At 40.5% G+C, this 24,555-nt stretch overlaps 1 protein-coding gene across 1 annotated transcript in view; it reads right to left on the reverse strand.

Moving 5' to 3' along the window:
• The window catches only part of ST3GAL3 (ST3 beta-galactoside alpha-2,3-sialyltransferase 3), a 3,995,325-nt gene that overhangs the window by 3,482,240 nt on the left and 488,530 nt on the right, over window positions 1–24,555 (reverse strand). The window lies entirely within an intron of this gene.

Here is a 24,555-nt window from a genome sequence, read left to right on the forward strand (position 1 = left end):
AAAACAAAATTAAGGACCCAAGAAGGTGGAATAGGCTTTCAGGGAGGACTGATATGAAAGATGCTCTTAAGAAATTGCTTGACCTCAAACCTAGAGGGCAAATCAGGAGTTAATAGCAGACAAGCAGAAATAGCTAAAAGGTGAGCTTTAACAGAAGAATATGCTAACTCAGTATGGAGCAATTCACACAAATAAGAAAGAACCCGAGGGTTCTCCACAGAAGGTGGATCCTGGTTACCACCAAACAGAAAATATCTTCCATTTGTACAGATAGGATTTTCTGCTAGAAGGTTTCCTGACCTCCTGCAAAACCCTAAGCACATCCTCAGGAAAAAAGGTGCCCAAAAGGGATCAAAACACTATCACCCACAATGTCAGTTTTAGAGCGGACAAGTGAGGATGGATGAGAGACCCCTTGTCTTGTGTGAGTAGGTCCACCCTGTCAGGCAACGTGTGGTGAATGCCCTTTGTTAGGTGCAGAAGAAGTGGGAACCAATGTTGTCAGGGCCATAAGAAGTCACCAACAAGATTTTGGAGGAGTCCTGCTCTATCTTGAACAGGACCCTCAGAATCAGAGGAAGGAGAGGGAAGGCAAACAGAAACATCCCCTTCCAAGAAAAGGATAAGGTGTCCACCTTCCAGGCCAGAGGACTTGGGACTCTAAAGAGGAAGTTGTCTGTTCAAAGGGGGTGCAAAAAGATCTACTTGAGGAGTAGGTAATACCCCACTGATGGACAATGTCCAGAAACACATTGCTGTGAAGCATCCATTCATGAGCCTATGTTTTGGACTTGCTCAAAGAGTCTGCCACTATATTTTACTCTGATGGAATGTACAGTATACAGCCTGAAGAGTCACTTGATACTGGACAGCTAGATCCCAAACTTGAAGAGCTAGCCTGCAAATAAGGTAGGGCTGTTTCCCCCTTTGCTTGTTATTGTACCACATCACTTTGGTATTGTCTGCAAAGATTTTGAGAAGCCCTGGAAGAAGAAGGGAATGAGAGGTCTGAAGGGTGAAAATAAGAGATTTCATGTTGTTGATATTGATGTGGTCTCACCTCTGATGAGGGGGCCACAGACTCTGGACCTTGGGGGGACCAAAAGAAGCTCCCCATGCCAAGCCAGAAGCATCTGAAAAAAGTTCCTGAGAGGGGACTGGAGGCTGAAAAGGAAGTCCTGGCTTGAGCAACAACTGATGAATCCACCACTGAAGCTGAAGCTTGAGGCATGGAAGAAGAGAGGATGACAGTGTTGGAACCATACTGATTTTAATAATCACTGAAGTTTCCTCATGTGAATCCTGGCTAGAGGTAGCACAGGAATGGTGGAAGTCACGAATCCCAGTTTCCTAAGAAACTCCCTGGTTGTAACTTAAAACTGAGGAAGAAGGGACTGAAAAAAGGTGAGAAGATAAAGTGTCTTGGGAGGAGGTAGGGAATCCAGCATAGGGATGGTCTGGTGGAGCATGCGACTGAGAAATACATGATTTTGAGAAGGAAGCGGGACATATTTTTGGAAGCTTACTGTAAACCCCAGGCTTTGCAAGAGACAGACCATATAGTGGAGGTGCTGAAGCAAGGTCTTGAGGGAGGAAGCATGAATGAGTAGATCATCCAGATGAGGAAAGATCTGAGCTTCACTCCATCCTACAAAAAGCAATCACAGGAGCGAAGCATTTGGTGAAAATCCATGGGGCAGTAGAAAGACCAAAGGGCAAAGCAGAGAACTGAAAATACAAGGAAGAAACAGAGAAATGCAAAAACTTCCTGAAAAGAGGATGAATTGGGATGTGAAGATAAGCATCCTTGAGATCCTAAGAGACTAGGAAAGCCTGGGAAAAGAAGAAGAAGAGGAAATAGGGTCTGAAGGGACAACATCCGAAAGGAAGGGATCTTCAGAAAGGTGTTGAGATGAGAAAGGCCCAGAATGGATCTCCAGGTGCCTTCCTTCTTGGGAACTAGAAACATTCTTGAATAAAATCCCTTCCCCTCCTGGAAAGGGGGCACAGCTTGAATGGCACCTTGATCCAGAAGGCCCTGAAGCAGTTTTGGGAAGAAAGCTGTTTCTTTAGCGGCTGTAGAAGCACTAAAAACAAACTTCTGTGCAACCATGATCTTTGTAGGTCTCTTTCTTTCCCAATCTCCATCCCCTTCATGATTTAAAACACCCGGACGTAACAGGGAATACCTCTGTCTGTAGGAGTGGGTTGGTGATGTAACTGAACTGCTGTGGAAAAGCCAGAAGTAATTTTCAAAGGGTCTATATTACCAGATCTAATGTTTAGGTTATCGAACACCTAAACATCAGACTGGTAATACCTAAACTAAAAACCACAAACGGTGCAGGGAAAGACTTCCATTGCCCACAAAAAAAAACAAAAACAAATTTAAACCCAAATGAAGTTGGGGGATTCGCCCCCCACACCCCCCTAACTAAATATACCAACTTTGAGATCGCTCTACAGTAGAACAAACAGTGAAATCCGGCTAACGGCCAAGGGAATTCCTTCCCTGCATTAAATCGCCCATTTGCATTTTTTTGCTTTCGGTATTACCAGTTCAATGTGTAGGTGTTCAATAACCTAAACATTCAATCTGTTGATATAGACCCATTTTCAAGTCCCACTACTTTGCACAGCAGGCAACAGGATGATGCAGCTCAACCCATGACTATCCTTCTGATAACGGGATGGGTGGCAACTTTAACTAGGAAGGGACAGGGAAAGATGAAGAGATAGGGGAACCTGGCTCAGGAAAGGAGGAAGCAAATAGTCATACAGAACCTGACTTGCTCTGAAAAGGGGTTTCTGAGAAGTGGGAGTCTGAGTAGACTTAGCAGAAGGAACCTACCTAGAACCCTTCTTATCCTTGGGAGTAGGGCAAGGCTGTCTTGAGAACAAAGGCAGATTTAGATGGATAATTCCTCAAGAACTTAGGAAAAGGAGAAATAAATGTATGGTTCAATTCCTTCAAGGCCTTACCCTTATAATGCAGAGACTTAAAAAGCTCAGCAGTTGCAGAACCAAACAGCTTTTTATTATCAGGAGGAGCATCCAGCAGTTTAGCCTTAATATCATCAGGTAAAAGCTGGAGATGAAGCCAAGGGTAGCACCTCAAAACAGAACCAAAAGCAGCAGCTCCAGAGGAGGCATCAGCTACATCATAGCTATATTTAATAGAGTGTCTGGCCACATGAGAAGCAGAGCCCAGTAAAGAGAGAGCCGAGACCTTTCCCTCAGAATCATGAAGGTCTGAGATAGCCTGGGAAGTCTGAGAAAGAAGAGCCAAAACATACATGGTCATATGGGTCTGCTAGTTAATGGCCCTGAAAGACCAAGGTGGTAGCGGTATATACCTTCTCACCCAGCTGTTCCATAGCTCTACTGTATTTGTCTGAAAGTATTTTAGTAGAAGGCAAAAACTTAGAGAGTTTGCCAGAAGCGACAGACACTACAGAAGGGTCAGCAGAGGGACAATTGTAGAGAAACTTATACTCCTTAAGCACCTTAGAAAATATGCAGGCTACCTAGGGGCTGGAGGTTGAGTATCTGGGGCCAAAAATGCTGCTGAAACAGTATCAAAAAGGGCAGACAAGCCAGGAGGAACAGCAGAGGGCTTAGGAAACTCCACCTGGAGGAGCTCATAATATGTTTTTTGAATGTCAGAAACCTGAGAACAGTCCCATTTAAAAAATTTCATCATACGAGAAATAGTGTCCCCAGAGGAGAGTTGCTCAGGGCTAATAGAGTCATCTTCCCTAGAGCAATAATCCAAGGGAGAAGGGATCTGAGAGGAATATGCCAAAGACTCTTCCTCAGAATCCAAGTCCCCATCAGAGGAATCCTGCTCTCTGGGGCTCTTGAGTGGGGTAGAGGACCAAGGGGAAGGAGGTATAGAAACTCCTTGGGGAGGCTTTGGGGCCATCACTGTATTAAATAACCCCTGGGTAAAATCCTGCCATTCAGACTGGGGATCTTTAGGAGCAGGGAAAATATGCTTTTTTTGTTTTTTCTTTCAAGGGATGTGTGCCCTAAACATTGTAGTAGGTTAAGACCGTTGCCTACATTCAACTAATGTAGGGGGAATCTCCTCCCAAACAAATATCTGCAGAATCCCCCTCAGACCCTCTGAAATGATCGGCTGAGGTTCCGCCCTCAACATCTGTAACAGACACCTGTAGAGCCTCTGAGGATGAGCGAGAAGTCAGATCCATGCCAGCCTTTGATATGGTTGTGGCAGAGGAATCTGACATAACAACTGGGCGATCCTCTGGGCTTTCACAAGCCTCAAGAGAGACATCCAGGGGAGGTGGGACAGCAGCCAAATCAGACCTGACTCATTTGGCTCTTTTCTTGGCAGGCAGCTGATCTTTGGGACGGGAAGATTCTGCCATAGCACCATGCGTCAACAATTTAAGATGTTCATGCTGGTTCTTAAGTTAAATTGAAAAGGAGGAGAGACAACTATGTAGGGTCTTAGGGACAAAAGCTTGGTAGATGGAACACTTTGTATGGTTATGAGAAGTATCCAAACAGAAGAGACACTGCTTGTGATGATTCTTATGGGGAATCTGCTTCCCACACTGACATTTCCCCTTTCTGGATGACACATAAACCCACAAAACTGAAAAATGAAGGGAAAAAAAGAAGAAACCCCAATGGGGCACTTATCTGAAATGCAGCTCAGTAACCAGCACAGAAGAAGGAGCATTCAGACCGACAAGCAATGAAGTTCTGAGGTATATACAATCATGCATCACCTGTATGCCCTACACCTTGATTGGGGAACATACGCTTGACGTACAATGTCCATAAAATTCTAAGGCTTTGGTATATTGGGCTACCCTTGGCAGGGAAGTAAAGAATACTGCAACAGTGATATGGAAGAACATCTGCTATATTTTACATTCTATGTGATTTATTTCTCTGTGCTTATATATTACAGGAACTCTGTCTAGAGTTATTTTGGTGTGTAACCCCTTTCCATCTAGCTGCTGAAGCTGGTAGCTGAACTGCAGAACATATCTATACTTGTTAAATATGATGAGATCCTTCAACGTCAAATGTATTCATTCTCATTCATTTAAAGTTTGATGAAAAGAGTTATCTACATATTTTCTTTCTGTTGGATCATAGACCATAACTATTTTCAAGGCAATTAAACCTCAGAGAAAAGCTGCTTTGATCAGATAACTGAAACTGAACAGACTTTTATGATTCAGGTGCTGATTTGGCAATCAAATATTATATTTAGCAATTGATAACAAGTTACATGAAATGAAGTACCTAACAGATTTTAAAGCTGCTCATTCATCAGAGGGACACAGCTTCTGGTTGATATCTCTGTGGCAGTACTAAGTGCTTTATCATGGTTTTCAAACTGTAAAACAGAACATGCAACAATCCTTTTTTATGTAACATGTAGTACATCAGTGCAGCTAAAGCTCCCTGCAAGATAAATAATTATGATTGGGTCTCTTCTGTACATGTATGTCATGATTCACCTCTAGTGCTTCACTTCACTTGACTTTCAAGGTGAATTTCCTGAAATCCATGCCTTCATCACAGAAGGTGGCTATGGTTGGAGACCCAATCATAAGCCCCTATGTCAAGCTGATGTACAAGTATTGTTTCACTTCCATGCTGATCCATACTGATTTAGAGGCTGGTATAGAATCACTCATTTCTGCTTGAATGATGTTGTGCTGGTAGTATAAGTGAGTAACAAGACAGCTTTATTTAAGAAGTATGAGCTTAATTGCCATCAGAATTACTATTTTATTTTGTTGGGTGTATTTTAATTATAAGAATGGTTTCAGCATACATGAACATTTAGCACAGTGCAACGCATTTAGAACTCTTAGCTGATGTATCAATTATAAAGTCACAGTGGAATCTTAAAAACAAACTACAGTGGTCAAGACATGCTACCATATCATACACTGGCACAGAATACACCTGTGCAGGGGTTGTGTATTATTATGCTTACTTTGGTTGAAAAACATGGAGGAAAGGTATGCTGGTACACTGACAGAAAGTACTGGAATACAGTGATGGAATATCTTTTACAGACCCAACATATGTGCTACACACCAGCTATATGAGCTGTTGGATTACCAGGGGCTTAACTCAGGATGAAAGCATCCTCTGTCAAAAAGTTTTGAGTAGCTTTTAAACAAAACAGTGTCCTCTGCTCATTAAGTAGGTGTTTCATATAAACACTCACTAATGCACTGGGCAACGAGTGCATTTTAGACCATTTAAACCAAAGACACACAGTACATACTAATGCCTAGTTTCAGGTGTGATATGGCAGATAAATAGTAAAGTAAAAGCAGTAGCAATTGTTACAAAATAGAACATACAGATAAGAGCTTTCAGTACATTAAATGTAGTTCATTATTTCATTTACTTTCCAGTTACCCAGTTAAGCTAGTTCTGGATTGGGAGTGTGGGTGAGGTCTCAGCACTCATTAGGCACACAGCACAGAAACCAGTTTTGAACATGATACAATTCATAATAAGATGCACATCCACAATCACACGTGGCATTCCCATCTGTAGCAACCTGGAGGACTGTATCTCATGCGTCACACATCTTTGGGATGTGAAAGCAAATGAGTAGCTATCAAAATATCAGTATTACTACCAGATCAGTACAGTGAATAGGTATAATCAACCTAAGGCAAAATACCATGGCAACAAACTGAGCATTAGTACATGAAACTGCTAATAAATAGGTGAGAAAATATTTAAGACAGAATCAATAATAATAGCAATAACAAAGCTGAATGTCCATGAGATAGAACTGAGATGTGCACAATGCATGGCAGATAGCTTTACATGTCCAATGAAGAGAGTAGTCAAAGTAAGTAATGCCCATAGTAGTGAAGGGGCTGGGAGGTTGGCATAATGGTTAAGGTGTTTAACTTGCAAACACAAGGTGCAGGGTTTGATTCTCACATGGGATAGTTGGCTAGGCTTAAAGTGGCCCACAAGGGCAGTTAGCCTACTAGCAATCTATGAACCTATGAATGCACTATAGTGTGAAAAGGCAAAAGACAAGGAAGTCAGGTAGAAGATCAGTGCAATGAGGAGTAAGAACAAGTGAAGTTTCATAGCAGCATTTTAAGGCGTTGACGGCGATACAAGCCAGCAGGCTACTGAACTCAACATGTAAAGTATGCCTAATCTAGTATCAAAAGATTCACATGAAATGAAGCACTGGATGCTATCAAAATCCTGCCAGCAAAGATCAAAGGAATAAAGTCTGCTCCTTACGGAGGTGAGAGAGAAATTATTAATTTGTATTGAGTTTCTATTTTTCTTTCTAGATAAATATATGTTTACAACTCTGTTTCTATGCAGTGGTTGGGTCAAAGATATAATATAGCATAACTCTTTTCTTTAAATGAATGCATTGGATGTGTAGAGAAACAGTTTTTCATTACAAGCAATAGGGGAAATAGTAAACTATTATCTGGATTTCCGTACAGAAATAGGATTCCTATGCTAAAGTGAAAAAATAGTTCAACTGTACAAAATGATAAGTAATCTTCCCCGCCACGTAAACATAAACATGATTACAATTAAGCTTTAATTCATCATTTCAGTCTTATCACTATTGATGTATACCTGGAGAATTCCAGGAACAGTAAGATAATGTCTAGGTTTGAGATTTCACCACCTTATTGGGAAAATCGTACATATCTAAGCTTTCTTGGGAAGAACAAACTCACATTGCTGATTGCAAAACCCTTTTTCAGTTTACAGGAGGTATAACAAAACTTCATTAAGATTTATGCAAATGTGGAATCATTTCTACCTTTACTGTAGTTAACTCACTTAGGCTTTTTTAAATGACAGCTGAGATGGGTCAGTTACCATGTTATTTCAAAGTGTACTACTATTTTTAATTAATAATGTTAGTTTTTAGGTATAAATCTGGCTGCAATTCAAGTTATTGTATGTGAAAAGAAACTGACATTTAAAAAACAAACAAGGCTGCTCGCTCAGCCCCTGACCATCCCACATGCTATTGCTGCATAGGTTTTCTTCCAAGGTGTGCAGACAAAGCCCCAGTAAATGCACTTGTATCAGCAGCTGCAAACCAGTACAAGACATAGCTGCACGTACAGGCTGGCATCTCTTGGGGAACAGTACAGTTAATCCTGTGTCTTTTTATTGACATACAAGCACTACAGAAGGAAGATCATACGTTTATGTTGTCAACAACAGTTTTTGCAGACTAGAACTGAGTTTGCTGCAGATGTCATACTGTGTTTTTTGGCTGTGTGTGTATTGTGTTTGTTTTAGGCCTACTTCCTATTATGTGTTATCAAAGTTAGTAATCTTGGTAAGTAGGGATCAGTGGAAACTCTGCAAAAACAATTGTTCATAACATATTGTTTTACTTTGTGATTCATGTTACTAATAGATAATTTTCATCATATTCACCACTGCTGCAGTAGCCTTAGCTATATGGGTTATATTCTGCATAGGATACAACAGCTGGCCAGCTTCCAAAGCTTCAGGGCAACTTCCATGTGCCAACTGTCAGCATGAGCTAAGCTGATTAAAAATACAGGTTTGGGCACCAATCCCTTCAGTGCTTTACTACCGCCAAAGTGTCCACTCCTCTGAGGCTTTCAAAATCGACGGTTGTCTTGTGTGATGCTTTTGCTGGGTAAATAAGTTCCCTTTGGGGAAATAAGCTTCAGTTAAAAAAAATGTTTGTCTATTAATACTTCCCTTTTCAAGAAAGCTATTTTAAAGCTAAGAGTTTGTGTTTTAAGAGACTGTCACCAGACTGTATTGTACTTTTCAATGAGAGTGATCTTTTTTTCCTGTCTGTTTAAAGTAATTGAAAGCCATTCTTCTGTGGAGAGACCACTCAACCTCATAGCACAAGAAATCTGGACAAAGGCAAAAAATACTGGGAACAAAGGACCAAAAATAGGCACAAATTGTGAATACTGATCTTACAAACTTAAAAAGTTGCAAGAATAACATGTCTTGTATTAGCCTGTATTTTTATGAAGGATATGAAGTCTGAAATGCAAATGTCTGTCATTTTTTTAATGATGACAATCCTCAATGATGTGCCAGAAAGCCACAAATTTTATGAGGAACAGACCAAAAATATGAGGCAGAAAATCTGTACAAGTCACTACTTATTATTTGCAGTATGTGTATGACTCAGTAGATACTTTTTCTATGCCACTGGTACTGTTCTGAGGAAGTTTGCCTAGCTACAATTCCATGAACTTCCCAGATGATATCAAACATGAGATTTTAAATTCTCCATTGGATATAGATTTAGGTTCTGGCCCCTCTGATGCAGAGGTGATGAAAAGGGTAAGTCGATTCAGGGAATCCTTAAGATTTTTCAGCCCTCCTTTTCCAAATTGTCAAAGGGCATCTCTAACCTCTCATCAAAAACAAAATAAACAGTCTCAACAAAATACTGATAAACAGATGTTTAAGAAGAAATGGCAAGGGGTTCCAAAACAAATTCTGGATCCTCCAAAAACCAACGGCAGTCCAACAAATCAGAATGACTATTTAAGTGACCTTGTTCCCCCCCACCCTGGAAGCCCAATTTCCCCTTCCAGAAAGTCTGAATCTCTCCTTTTCTCTTTGGCAACAGATATCTTCAGACAAATGGTTTTCTTTGAAGATCATTCATCAAGGTTACAGATGACAGTGGGAGGAAGTTCTTCCTTTCCAGGTGGTAATTTCTCATCCACTTGCATAGAGTTGCTTATTTCTACATGTCCTTCATCAATAAGTGAGTCTCAGGCAGTGATAAAACCAGTTACTCCTTCCTAGTTGTTGAAAGGTTTATACTCAAGGATATTTTGAGTGTCAAAGAAAGAAAATGCTTGGAGACCAATTCTGGATCATTTGTTCCTAAACCTGTTTGTGATAGTGCCCAAATTCAAAATGATGTCACTTCACAACCTGTTACCTCTTCTTCCTCATTCAAGTTTCCAGGTAACACTAAATTTAAAATATGCTTATCACCACATCTCTATTCATCCAGACTCCATGTGTTTCTTAGGGTTTTGTGTGTCTAAATCACATTATCAGTCCTCTGCCTTACCCTTTGGACTATCCACTGTCCTAATAGTGTTATAGCTCATTGCACGCTACTGAGTATCCATATTTTCCCACATTTAGACAACTTGCTTTGTCTTTGCAGTGTTTTTTTTTTTAAACGTCAAGAATCTTTCTCATGGGTGAGAGATCTGTTTCAGAACCTGGGATACCAAGAGAACATTCAACACTCATTCTTGACATCATCACACAGGAATATATTTCTGAAGTATCAGCTAAACTCCTCGGGTCAAAGAGCTTTTCTTCCAGGAAAAAAAAATCTTTAGATGTATTTCTAAGATTTTACAGTCAGATTTCAGTCATTGTGAGGGACTTCCTCAGGATTTTGGGTCTCAGGGCTTCTATAACTGTCATGATATCCTTGGCAAGACTCCAGATGAAAAAGGCACAATGGTATCTGAATTCTCTTTGTCCCAACACCAACGTCCTTTGTCTTTTCAAATCCCAGTTCTGGGTCTGTTAGAAGAGAAATCATTTGGTGAGTACAGAAATATCTCTAAATCTGGGTCTGCCCTTTTCCCTCCCTGTTCCAAAGCAGTCAGTCACCACAGATGCCTTGGATTTTGTTTAGAGAGCAGTTTTAGGAGGGATAAAAGTGCAAAGCATATGAGGCACTAAGGACAGATATAAGCACATACATATATAAGAGATGTTTGTCCTGATCAAGGCACTCAATTCATCTTTGGTCCCTGGGACTTCATCAAATTTTTACAAAAAACACAACAGTCATGAGATACAAGAGCAAGCAAGGGAGGAACCAGGTAATACCCCCTGTGCAGACTAGCCATATTAGCTTGGGATGTAGCTTCACAGTACAATATCACTCTACAGGCTTACTACATTCAGTCAGAGCAAAATTGTGTGGCGGACCTTCACAAATGGAAACTAGATCAGGAAGTCTTCCATGATTTGATCCATGTGTGGGGAGTTCCTCAACTAGACCTATTTGCCTCTTCTGTAGCAATCATCTGGCAAGCTACTGCTCCAGAACTCCATGCAAGAAGGCCTGGAAGACATGCATTTTCTTCTCCTTGGATAGGAATGTTCCTGTATGCTTTACTACCTTCTCCCCAATATTAAGGGTAATTTTAACAATTCAGAAGGAATCCTCCAATATCACTGCGGTGACCCCCGTCTGCCCAGGCAACTGTGGTACTCCCTTCTTTTGGAAATGACAAGAGCAGTTACTAAGAGCTTCCTCACAGACTGATGTACTCACACAAGAACAGGGGTGTTTGATACACCCCAACACCAGTCAACTTCAATTGACTTTGAAGATGATAAGGTCTTCTTGATGATAGGGTCTTAATTCCCCTTAGGCAACTATTTACTGAGGATGTGTAGCAGGTACTAATGCAGGCAAGAAAGTCTGCTACTAAAAATATCATACGTTAGCAAATGGAAAAGATTTTCTAGATGGGGCCAGCAATATAGCCAGCACCCATTTAGGGTTAGTTGTTCTCTGATTTTATAATATTTATGTGAGTTACTATCCGATGACCTTTCTTTCCCCTCCATCAAGGTACATTTACCAGCCATTTCAGCATGCCTGTCCATGAATCCTCCCCTTTCAATGCACTATCATGTCAAAATGTTTTCGAAAGGGGTTTTGCATAAGAGGCCTCCAAGAAAACTGGCGGCCCCTCTTTAGATTTAATTTTGTGTTATAGAAGCTAATACTTGCTCTGTTTTTACCAGCTAACCTTGCTGACTTGAGGTCTGAACATGGAATATAGTTTTACTGATTGCTTTGACCTCAGTAAGAAGGGTATTTGAGTTGCACTTTCTGATGGTGAATCAACCCTATCTAATTTTCTACAGAGATAGGGTGATGAGGGAGAAAGGACATTCCATACCTTGTATGTCCACAGACAACTTACTTACTACCTTGGCAGAACTAAAACTTTTGTTCATTTCGTGTGAAGTTAAGAAGAAGGGACAACCTGTGTCAAAATGGACTATTTCCAAATGGTTGTCTGAGGTTATTACCTTTTGTTATACTCACCGCAGCAAAACTATTCTAGATAGGGTCAAGGCCCACTCTACCAGGGCCTTGGCTTCATCTGTGGATTTTTGGAAAGGGTTGAATTCTAGAAATATTCTAGAAGCTCCAGTTTGGTCCTCTGTACATACTTTTACAAAGCACTATAAGCTTGATTTCTTCCATAGGTCTAGATCAGTCTTTGATAGGATCATTCTTCAGCTGCTCTTGGACTCTTCTCCTTCCTCCTCCCAGATATAGTAAGCTAAGGTAATCTAGCCATATAGCTAAGGCTACTGCAGCAGTGATCAGTGAAATTAATCTCGCACATTTGTATAAGCAAACTTACCATAACAGTAGATGTTTGAATGATCACTGCTGCAGTAGCCACTCCATCCCTCCATCCCTCTTGTTTTTTGGTGTATTGTTTATACGTTGGTGTATTGTTTATCATTTATCTATCCCTGGAGGAGTGTTCCCAGCACAAGAATCTGGTAGTCTATTGGCCGTTTTGGGCCAATTTATAGCTCTTTCAAGTCCCCCTGTATAAAACCCGCTTTGGCGGTTTTTGCGCTTGTTACTACTCAGCCAAGCTCCTCGTGGTCCTGCAGAGTGGTGCTAGTAGCAGAGAGGCTAAAAGAGCAACTGCTAACCTGATAAAAGTGTTTTGTTTTCCTGCAACTACCTGGGCAATTGTCCGATCTAGCTAAACTGCAAGTATTTCTGCTTCTTGAACTGTTTTAAACTGTTTAAAGTTGTTTTTGCACCTGCACTTTTAAAGTTTGTCCTGTTTGTTGCATTTACCTGTTGAGGCTACACACTCAAGTGCGCTAGCCTGTGTTACATATTTATTGCATTTTCCTGCTGTTTGTTGCAAAAAAGAAAAAAAAACAAAAAAAAATATCCTTGTTTCCCATCTTTCCTGACCTAGAGTAGTCCAAATACAGGCTTTGCAGTATCTTGGACTTTTGGAAAGTTCCTGTGTTGCCCATTTCCTTTCTTGGATAAAGGGAGGCTTCTTTGTTCACCAGTGGCAGTGGGGAGCTTAGAGCAGCCTATCTATCCCTGGAGGAGTGTTCCCAGCACAAGAATCTGGTAGTCTATTGGCCGTTTTGGGCCAATTTCTAGCTCTTTCAAGTCCCCTTGTATAAAACCCACTTTGGCATGGCTTTGCACGATTTTGCGCATAGCGCAGCATCGGGCAGCTCAACTTAATTGGGTTTAAACCATTCTCGGCTCCACAAAGTCTGCTCTTCACTTTTTCCCTTAGAACTGATCTAGTTCTCATAATAAACACCCTATTCCTACTCTAAAGCCTAGCACTTGCTCATTAAAGCAATTATATAAGTCAGCACTAAAAAATTAATAGCACTACACCCTCACAAACTCCCCTTGAGTACCTTGCTCCCCATTGGCCCTTTTTTCAATTATAAAGGAATTCCCAATACTATTCTAGCATGTCCAAAGGTCAGTTGTCAATCTCCTCTCAGGTCCAACTGGTGAATCTGGGAATCTTGAGGCAATGTTACAACTGCCTCATGTACACAGACAACCCTCTCCTCATCCCAACAAATTCCAACACATGTGAGAGATGCAACCATATAGCCAAACTGGAGACTAAGCTCTCTCAACTCAGTACTGGCATAACCAGTCAGGAGGAGAAGGAAACCACACTCACTACAATTCCAGTCTCACATAGACCTACCACGACAGCAAACCAAACACATAAACACACAAAAACATACTCGGAGGCTCTAAATAAAAATCTGCCTAAGCAGCAGAGACCTCCAAAGCAGACACCCAAGCAACCGCTACCCCAAAACAAAACACGTGCAACACATAGCTCACAAAGCCAGTGTGCTGAACAGTCTTAGCCCTTAAGGCTAAACAACACACCTGATCGACTTGTAATAGGTGACTCTATCATCAGGTACACTGACGTGCCGCTCACCAGGCTAAACAAGGAGAAGTTCACGGTGAGCTGCCTGTCGGGCGCTAGGATCCGCCACATAACACAAGCACTCGGGTCACTCCAAGGCAAGTACAAATATGACTCAGGCATTGTCCATGCTGGTGTGAATGACCTGAGACATACCTCCCTGGACTACATGAAAATAGACATAGAGGAGCTCTCTGAGCATGTAGCCCAGGCGGGTATGACCCTGACCTTGAGTAGCATCTTACCCTCATCAAGAATGATGCCACAATATGAAGACAAGATGATCAATTTCAACAATTGGCTTAAGTATTGGTGTCATTCAAAGGGGATCCAATGCCTGTCAGCCTGGGATGACATGCTCGACAAGCCACGATGCTTCGCTAGGGACGGCTTGCACCTGTCACCCCTGGGCTTTTGGATATTGGCAAAGGCTCTTGCCACCCCAATAGTGCCTTTTTTAGGCAAGGCTCAAAAGACAAACCCACCTCCATAGGTATCACGAGGGATAAGAAACTAAGAGTAATGCTATTCAATGCCAGAAGTCTAAACCTCAAGATGCACGCACTCAAAACTCTCCATAGCATGGAGAACATCGATATCTGTGCAGTAACAGAAACCTGGTTCAAGGCTCCCGAGAGCACCCCAGCACTACCAAGTTATACCTCATACCATGCTTTTCGGCCCCAAAACTTGGACCGAACACAAAAGGAGGGGGAGTATCAATATTCGTCAAAGATACCTACACCTCCAGGTTGGTGGCACAGCATGAAGCATCAGAGACTATCCATGTGCAACTAACAGTGGATAAAACTGCCTTCCAGTTTATAGCCTGCTACAGACCACCCTCCCAAACCCAGGAACCCCACTCGGCTTTCCTGAGAACACTGGAAAATATGAAGGTCTCTCCAAACACCATTATATTGGGCGACTTCAACTACCCAAAAATAGACTGGGAGCATTACTCTAGCTCTAACACCCTAACCCAAAGGTTCCTAGAATTTATAAACTCAAATGCTATGGAACAACTTGTTACCACTCCCACAAGAGGGTAAAACATACTGGACCTGATCATCACCAACATATGCTCCAGACCAGAAGTGTATCCCTCACTGGTAAGATCAGACCATAAACTAATCTCACTGGATATTCACATCCCGACCCCACCCCCTGCCCAGAAAACCACAGTGAAAAACTTCTCTAAAGCAAATTTCACACTCCTCATAACCGAAGTAGAATCCTTCAAAGCCCCCGGGCCTGTGGAAAATACGGCCCAGACTGCAGAATCCTTTATAAACGCATTCTATGAACACCTTCAGGAATGCATGGATCATGCAATCCCAAATAAAACCAAGACCCAATCCTCCAAAGGCAGGAGTCCTGTCTGGTGGACCCCAGCCATAAACAAGCTATACAATAGAAGGAGGAAGCTACTACATGATAGAGCAAAATCCCAAAAAGGGAAGGCATCTCTGATCAGTATTAGCAAAAAACTACGAGCACTCATAAAATCGTCTAAGGCCAGCTTCGAGAGAAAAATTGCACAGGACACTAAGGATAATCACAAGGCTTTCTTTAGTTATGTTAGGAACCTGGGTGGGAATTCCCAGATATGCTCAGAATTAGTCCAAAATGACAAAAAATACACCGAACCCACAGACATTGCCAACATCCTAGCTGACAGGTTCAGCACAAACTTCTCCCCCCCCCCACCAAAAGGGCAAATATCTATCCCAGCAGAGTACTGCCCCCTGACATCTCAGATGCTCAGGTAAGAGCCGCCCTCTCCAAAGCAAAAAACACAGCATCAATGGGACCAGAAGGTGTCCCAGGCTGCGTCCTACATGAACTCCAAGAAGAGCTAAACCCAAACATAAAACTACTGTTCAATCTCAGCCTTACTACAGGATATGTACCCAAAGAGTGGCGTACAGCAACAGTGGTCCCTCTCCACAAAGGTGGTGCCTCAACGGATCCTGCAAACTATCGCCCCATATGCCTGACTAGCTTGGTTTGCAAAGCTATGGAAAGGATCATCATGGACCTCATAAATAAAGATATTGGGGACCTACAGACACTGGATCCTACCTAGTTTGGCTTTGTTAAGGGCAGATCCTGCCTCTTAAACCTGGTTGATTTCTTTGAAACAGTCACCAAGGCCATTGACGAGGGGAAGGTGGTCCACACAGCCTACCTGGACCTCGCAAAAGCCTTCGATAAAATACCCCACTCGGGCATTATAGATAAGCTCACCAGCTTAAATATAAATCCCTATGTCACTAGATGGGTTGCAAACTGGCTCAAAGACAGAACCCACATGGTTAGAATTGCTGGAGCCATGTCAGACTCCAAACCAGTTACAAGTGGCATCCCGCAAGGCTCAGTCCTGGGACCTCTCTTGTTCGGTATATATTTCTCGGAGGTACAGGCCAACATGGAAGGACTGTGGCTGACCAAGTTCGCAGATGACTCTCCAGCCGACACAAGCATCCTACAAAAGGGCCTCATAGAAACAGACAACTGGTGCCAGTGCCATGGCCTCAAGCTAAACGCCAAAAAGTGTGTAGTCATCCCCTTTGGCAAAAACAAAGTGCCCACAAATTACCACATAGGTGGTAATCCATTAATCTGGAAGAAGTAATTAGGGACCTGGGGACCCAAGTTGATAGCAATCTCTCATTTGAAAACCACATGGCCAAAGTGGTTAGAAAAACATTTTATATAGCCCACCTAATCATGAAGGGATTCACATCTAGGTCAGGGGAGGTCATCGTGTCTCTTTACTCATCCCTCATCAGGCTCATAATTGAGTACAATGCCCCTTTTGGGATGTACCTTACCAGACACCTGCAGCAACTGGAAAGACCCCAAAAGTACCTCACCAAGAGGATCAAAGGGCTCAAACAGATGCCATATGCTGCCCGGTTAAAGAAACTCCAGCTCTACCCAGTGGCATACCACCTGCTCAGAGGCGATCTGTGCCTGACGTATAAAGCCATGTCCAACCCGGAATTAATGGACATGCTGCACCACAGAAAATCCAAATCCCATTGAGCTACGCACTCGAGAGACTTGAACCTCAGCACTGAAATAAATAGGACATGCTGGAGGGACAGATTCATAACCCAGAGGCTCCCTTCACTCTGGAATAAAATCCCAGTCCAGGTTAGGAATCTTGATGAGTGGATGGGAGATCGTAGGTTTACCCTTGGTATCACTTCTGTGTCACTGTTAGACAGAGGCACAGTACACTAACCTCGAAAAATGGCATAGCAAAATTCATTTAAAATGGGTGGCGAAAGCCAAACACACTCTGGCTAGGCTTATAAATGCCCTAGGGCAGATAGCCCAGTATGAACCTATGAACCAGGATGTGAACATTTTTTTTTTTGTTTTTAGCTTTGTCCTTTCAGGGCTCAGCCTCCTAATCTCTGTTGGCATGAAAGCTCTGAAGGGTTCTGCACCCAAAACTGTCTTTTAGTCAGCTCAGCTCAAGCTGAGCGACGGTTTAGGTGCATGGAAGGTGCCCTGAAGCTTTGGAAGCTAGCCAACTGTTATAGCCAGATAGAACCCATATAGCTAAGGCTACTGCAGCTGTGATCATTTGAACATCTACTGTTATGGTAAGTTTGCTTAGATGTGAATTTTGGATGTGAATATCTGTGTCTTGACTAAGTAAAATGTGGTTAATTAGAGTAAGTACATCTCCTGCTTCACTGGTGCAATCAACATATCTTTTGCCCGAGCATTCTGTTACTCCATATCAAAGAAGTCAAAGACAAAGCATAACTCTTTGAGTCCGTGAGTGTAGAAAGGGGCCCCAAAATATCAGTAAATGAAGATAAGGGAAAGAAATAGCACACCCAGCAAAGAATGGAAGTCTGTGTTATAAGTGTAACAACTTACTTTCCATTTATATTTGTGTACCAGGGTAGTGCACTGATGTCATGGACCATTTGCAGGCAAATACCTCTCAATTGTCAAGATTTTTGCAGAAGGTGCAGATTTTTGCCTAATATTTGTGGATTGTTCCTCATGAAATTTGTGGTTTTCTGGCAAATCACTGGGATGATCTCAGGATTGAAGTCACTAAATAATAACATACATCTGAGTTCAAGATTTCATATCTTTCAGAGAATGCATGCTTATTCGAATTCTGTCATTCTAGAAACTTTCTGAGTTTATAAGAGCATATTTAAGTCCCTATTTTTGGGCCTTTGTCCCCCCATAATGTCAGGTTTTGTCCAGATTTCTTGTGCTATGAGGTTGAAGAGGTATGCTGCACAGCCCTGTTGAATAGGATCACATAGGAAATAAAATATATTACATATTTACAGACAGAAGGATAGGTCAAAATATATATATTTAGAGATACAAAAATATGCTACATTTAGTAGCATAAATAGCAATAAAAGGCCTGCACAATTTGTAAAACTTGTACCAGAGTTGTCACTCCAAACCAGATATCTGACTCTTGGTTTCTGACATCTGCTGGAAAACTGCCTTCTATGAAAAGGATTGCTGTAACAGAATACTTCTCCTTCTGTTTAAGATTTAGCAACCATAGACTTGATTAGATAAGTACTGGTCTGCAGTCAAGAAAAAAAATCAAAATTTCATTGAAACTGCCTTTTAAAATACTTGCCTTTTTTAATGCCAGTTTAATAAACACGTAGTGTTCCTCAGATCAGAAGCAGATAATGGAAAGAAACTATGAGAAATGAAAATAAATGACAGGAATAATGGAATAATGTTTACACATTTATTTAAGAACTTCACCACTTATAAGTTATTGTCCAGCCATACCTTTTAAAGTCTACATCTAGATGAAATCTTTTGCGAGGCAAATTTTTTTTTAACATTATTACTTTTATTGTTATATATACAAAAAAATTCAACAATACCATTAAGCATAGGCATTTTCATAAAAATATTCATTCATTTGTCTACCATACTATATAAAATATTTGTAATAGCACATATAACACAAATATCCAACATTTACATCTTATATAACAGAATGTTTATTTCTAGTTCTACTTATTCTCACCTTATGCACAGCCATAACCCCCCATAATTTGAGCTGTATAATTTCTTACCAAACTTTTCCCTCCTAACACACTTTGCACTCTGTTATATACCATATACAGAAAATATGGTACTCCACTTCACTGCCTGTCAACTATTTAGAGGGTTACCTCCATTTGGACACAATATATTATAACTTTGGTAATCCCTGCACCTGTACTTGGTAATACCATTCCTAGTCTACTACATCTGCCTCTCTCCTCTCTATGCATCCCAGAAAAGACAAAAGTCAGACCGATCTGGTGTCTTCTTTCCTAGTAATTTAGTCCTGACTTCTCTTATCCCTCCTCCATAATGTTACAACTTCTCCAATACCTACCACATGTGCATCTGATCCAGAGTTTCCCCTCCTCTTCCCGAGCACTTTATGGACTGCTACCTTCCTTCTCTGTGGATCTTGACAAGGGTTCTGTACCACCTGTGGAGCATCCTTCTTTACTGATCCCCAACAGGTCAGCCTCTTTTAATATTTTAATCACTGCTAATATTCCTTATTAAAACCCTTCTTCTAGCCACATCACATGCCCTTTAACCTTCAGTTTAGTAAAAGCTACCTGTAGATGATATCACTTTTTCTTTACTTGGTTCCTAGTTTTTCCTAAAGCTAAACTTACTTCATAATTCACTATTTCTCCTCCTCTATCTTTATGCTTATGCTTATTCTTTCATGGGCCCTTTTGAATACTCTGCTTACTTGCTCTAAGAATTCCCTGGTGCGGCAGTCAGTCTCCTTTTCTGTAAATTATATTTATCATTGAGAACTCAGAAAAATAACCATTCATTTAACTATTCATCTCTTAAGCCCCTTACCTTTCTCATACCCTTTTATTCCCAGATTACCAGTCTCCCCTCTGACTCCTTACAGCATCTGCACCACAGATCACTGATACTTTTCTCCCATTTGCCTGTGAACTACAATTCACACCATATCAGACTATGAATCATTCTGTTAGTTCCTTCCTGTACCTCACTCATTGTCTTATAACTCTAAACCAGCCAGCCTTTTTCCAAGGCAATCCATTTCCAGTTTTCATTATCTATGCTTCTCATCCTTTGTGCAGTATTTACAGAGGCCACAGATTGCATTGCAATTTGGTGTATCCCATCACTCAGCTTTCCTGTAGACCCTAAGTCTATCCTTCATGATCCTTTCTCTTTTTCCTTTTCCATATATACCTCTCACAAACTAGTTGGATATCTCCTATAATCTTATTTAGAGGGCTAATTTGTACATGTCACCCAAAATACAATACATGCTGAAATATTATTGTGTGAACTATTTTTCTATTTCTATTCTACCTCCAAGTGTGGCAAATCCACTTGCATGAGTCTGACATTTTCTCTGGCCTTACCTTCAGATCTACCCAGTTCTGTTCTCTAATTTCAGCTACAGTTTTAAAAGTAACCCAAGTAACTCCTCGTCTTTTTAAGGAGTGCAGAACATCTCTCCATTGGTTTAGTTTCCATTCTAATCACCACTGACTTTTGAGGTGAGAAGTGAAGTTCTTAAACAAAAGTGGTACCTGAATTACTTATACCATGTAAGCTTGTGATTTCATATGTTTGCATTTTTAGTCATATTACTAATAATTTATGGTCATATGGGTGCACTTGTAATTATATGCACTAAAGTCCAGTAAAATAGCTAATGGAAAATTTTAACATGACAACAGGTGAAATGAGTGGAATAGAGAGTGCTGCATTTTTTAAAAAATCATTTATTTCCACTGACACTTTCCATGAACGTTATATGTATCTTTTAAACATTTTAGCAAATTGTATTTTTTTCCATTTTATGTTCACTTTTTGCCTTACTTTAGAGTGAGAGTTTTTGTTTCACATTTTACAAGTAACTTATTATTATGCATAGAGCATTTGACCCCTCCTTAAAGCAGTCCAGTTACAGAATGACAACTTCTAGTACTGCAAAAATGCTAAGGAATTTATGGCAGATTAATCTTTTGTTGGCAGCAACAATGACTCTGTCAATGTTTTCTGTCTGTATCAAGGCAACGAGTACATCACAGGCAACAATGTAAGTATGGCATGCAATCCCTGAATTTGTCCTTTTAGTTCTCAAAGAACACTGAAAGGGGAGCTTGTCCTGTACAGCGAAGTCTGAGCTTAGTGTGGTATGAAGGATATTGGCTCCTGGTAACCTACATGGTAGTGGAGAAGTAAAGTTTCTGCTTTCACAGCTTATCTTTTTAGGAACAGGAGAAGTAAATTAAAAGATCACAAAATTAAAATCAGGTGTAGTTGGGTAAACATTAGATTAAATAATACCATAAAATAAAATTAAGAGGTTAATTACAGCATTCTCCCAGAGTACAAATGCAAAAGTAAAACATAAAAAAGTATCTGTCAGTACCAATTGTCACTTTGCACTAGCGATGGACTGCAATAACATGGCAAGAGGGAGGGAGGGAAATGTATAAAAAGAGAGGCAGTGAGAGGGATAAATATAAGCCACAACTGAGGCAAAGCATAGTAATAACCTGGCTAGAAAAGGGCTGTACAAGTTTTATTTGGGTCTTGCTTTTCCATATCCTGCTTGAGACTGAATAAAATGTGCCTTTTGCACTGCTCCTTCCACCAACTTGAAGATGCAGATATTTCCGCAGCTAATTTGTTAATTAACTGCTGTGCAATCTAAAATTGAGCATGTAGTTCTAACTTAAAAAACAGAGAAACTAGTGGTCTTAAAAACTTTGTTGATTAGCGTAGTCACAACAGTTTCCAAAAATCATGAAACCCAGGTAGTGTTCTAAAGAAAAAAGCCTTTATTCATCCCTGACAAGCAATCCTTAGTTATAAACAAAACAGAAATATTTTAGCAATGTTAAACACATCATCTTTTATATACTTAGGTGTGAAAAATATATGTATTGCTGAATTTTAAACCAGCCTGTTCATGACAAACAATATAAACAAGGCAGTAAAAGAGCACTTTATAACAGCAAGTACCCACCCCCACACACTACTACTGATTAGATCAAACTAAATCCTAGTTAAGGAAAACATTACCTATCTATTTGCAACCAACATTCCAATATCAGGTAAAATGAAAAGCATAACATATACATAAAAAGTCTTTTAACTAAAATCACTTTCTGCTAACTAATATGATAAAGTCTTCATTAGGTCTGTGACAAGAACTAAAATCAAGGAAAACACATGGCTATCTAACCATAAACATAATCAAAATAAAGCACTATAAATATAAAAATATGTCTGTTTAATAATATTGAGTAAATATCCATCCATGTGTATTAGCATGCATAAAACTAAGTTATTAACAGCAAAGAAAAAATGTCAGTGCTTTGCAAAAAAAAAAAAAAAAAAAAACTGTCATGACAGTTTTCATATTTACAGCCGCAACATATATTTATACAATGAAAACTAGTAGAAAACACACACAAAAAAAAAATACAGAAAGCAGTGGATGAAGTAAACTAGTAATGTATAAAAGTGGGTAGGTTTATGCATGAGTGTGCATGAGCACCCACCAGTATCGTAAATGGTGGAATTACCAATACTACATGGTAATAGTGTCATAAAAAATGTGTGTTCTGAATTTACCGTTTAAATTTCTGGTGTAATGTAATAAATCTAATCAAAACAGAATTGAGGTTAAAGTAACTAAACATATATATATTTATACACATTCTACACATCATTTTTTATTATTTAGTATATTTTTAGAACATAAAAATATTCCTCAAAAAATTCCCTAAAAAACCTTCACAGATTGTGAGGTAGCTTATATAAATTCAACACACTCTTAATAGGACAATAGTAGTTAAGTCCTTGTTTTCTGAATGCATTTAATTTCAACTGCCAGCATAATTCTTTTTTCTCCAACACACCACTGACTTCAAGCTCATCCATCTCCACACTGAGCAGAATAATAAATTTAAAACCAGAATGTCTGATGTGTTGGATAAGGCGTTCATCTGGCATTTACGCCTGATGTCAGAAAGATGATTTGAAATCCTCCTTTTCAATGTATTCATAGTCTTGCCCACATAACATGCAGGGCAGTCATTACACATGGCCCTATATACAACTTTTTTCAGTATTACAGTTACCACCTGCTGAAGATTTCACCATCTTTTTAAGATAGGGGCACTTAAATGAGTCACACTCCATGAAGTATTACAGAAAGTGCAGTTAGGTGGCCCATAGAGTTTAGTGCTCATGTCATCCTGGTGTTCCTTGTTTTTCTTTACCACAGAGCTACTTATGCCTCTTTATATACAAACGTAGGGTGATCTCCTAAAACACTTACAAGCTGCTGACTATCAGTGAGGATGGCCCAGTTCTCCTTAATAATGGCACAAGAGTCACTCACTCTAGGGATCTCAACCTAGCCTGTGACATTAATAGAACATGCTGGAGAGATAGATATGTCTCCCAGAGACTGCAGCTTCTCTGGAATAGACTTCCTATCCACGGAAAATAAAGCTCCTCACTGACCGTATTCAAATGCAACCTAGATAATTGGATGGGAGACCGCAAATTCATCCCTGGTGTGGCACCCATGTCCCTCATGGACAGGGGTAGCCAGTGTTGATTACAGAAGTACTCTTTTCATACATGTTTTTGTGTGAACTACCCAAAATAAACAAATGGGGGTATATGGGATTAACATGGCTAGGACTGTAAAGGCTCTAGGGCCGCTAGCCTAGTAACCTCCTGTGAACCTATGATATTCCCTGAGGGAGAGGTTGAAGCAGAGAGAGGGGTAAGGTTAGAACTGAATTTTTCAGCCACTAGATTTGCTACATCTTCTGGCTCAGTATAGGTGGGTCCAAAATAAGCTGTGCACACAACTGTGTATTACCTTTGAGGTTATGAACGTATCTAAATAACATCTTGTGGTTGTCCTTGGCCTGGGAGGCAAGACTTACCTCAAATTTGTCTTTGTCAGACTTTATTTTACCTCCGAATTGTTTGTTTAGTTTGATGAGAGTGCTTTTACCCTACTGGGTGCTACACCTCCTAATTTTTGCCATGATTTTCTTCCTTCTGTTATACAGCCTGCTGATGCTGTGATTCCACCAGGTTGGCTTGTTTATTTTTTTGAGTTAGTCCTGTACTTCTTCCTGGTGGACACAGCTGCCTCTTTGTAGCTATTAACATGCTTGTATGGGGTTTCTCTGATCAGTTCTCTGTAGGAAGCGGTGTTCTCAGGGTTTATGGTGGCTTGAAATTTTATCACTTAATAGCAGGAAGTTAGCCTTAGAGTAGTCCCTGAACATCCCCTGGGGTTCTGGGTTTTATTTTTACTTCAATGGAGACCATTTTGTGGTTTGATATTACCAGATAAGACATTACACTAGGGGGTGTGCAGCACTCTCCCATATTAGTGAGGATCAGATCCGCTATGCTTGCTCCCGAGGTTGAAAATCTGGTCCAGGAAATTTGT

This window comes from Protopterus annectens, chromosome 10.part0, assembly GCF_019279795.1.
Source record: "Protopterus annectens isolate FY-2018-M chromosome 10.part0, PAN1.0, whole genome shotgun sequence".
Taxonomy (NCBI): domain Eukaryota; kingdom Metazoa; phylum Chordata; order Ceratodontiformes; family Protopteridae; genus Protopterus; species Protopterus annectens.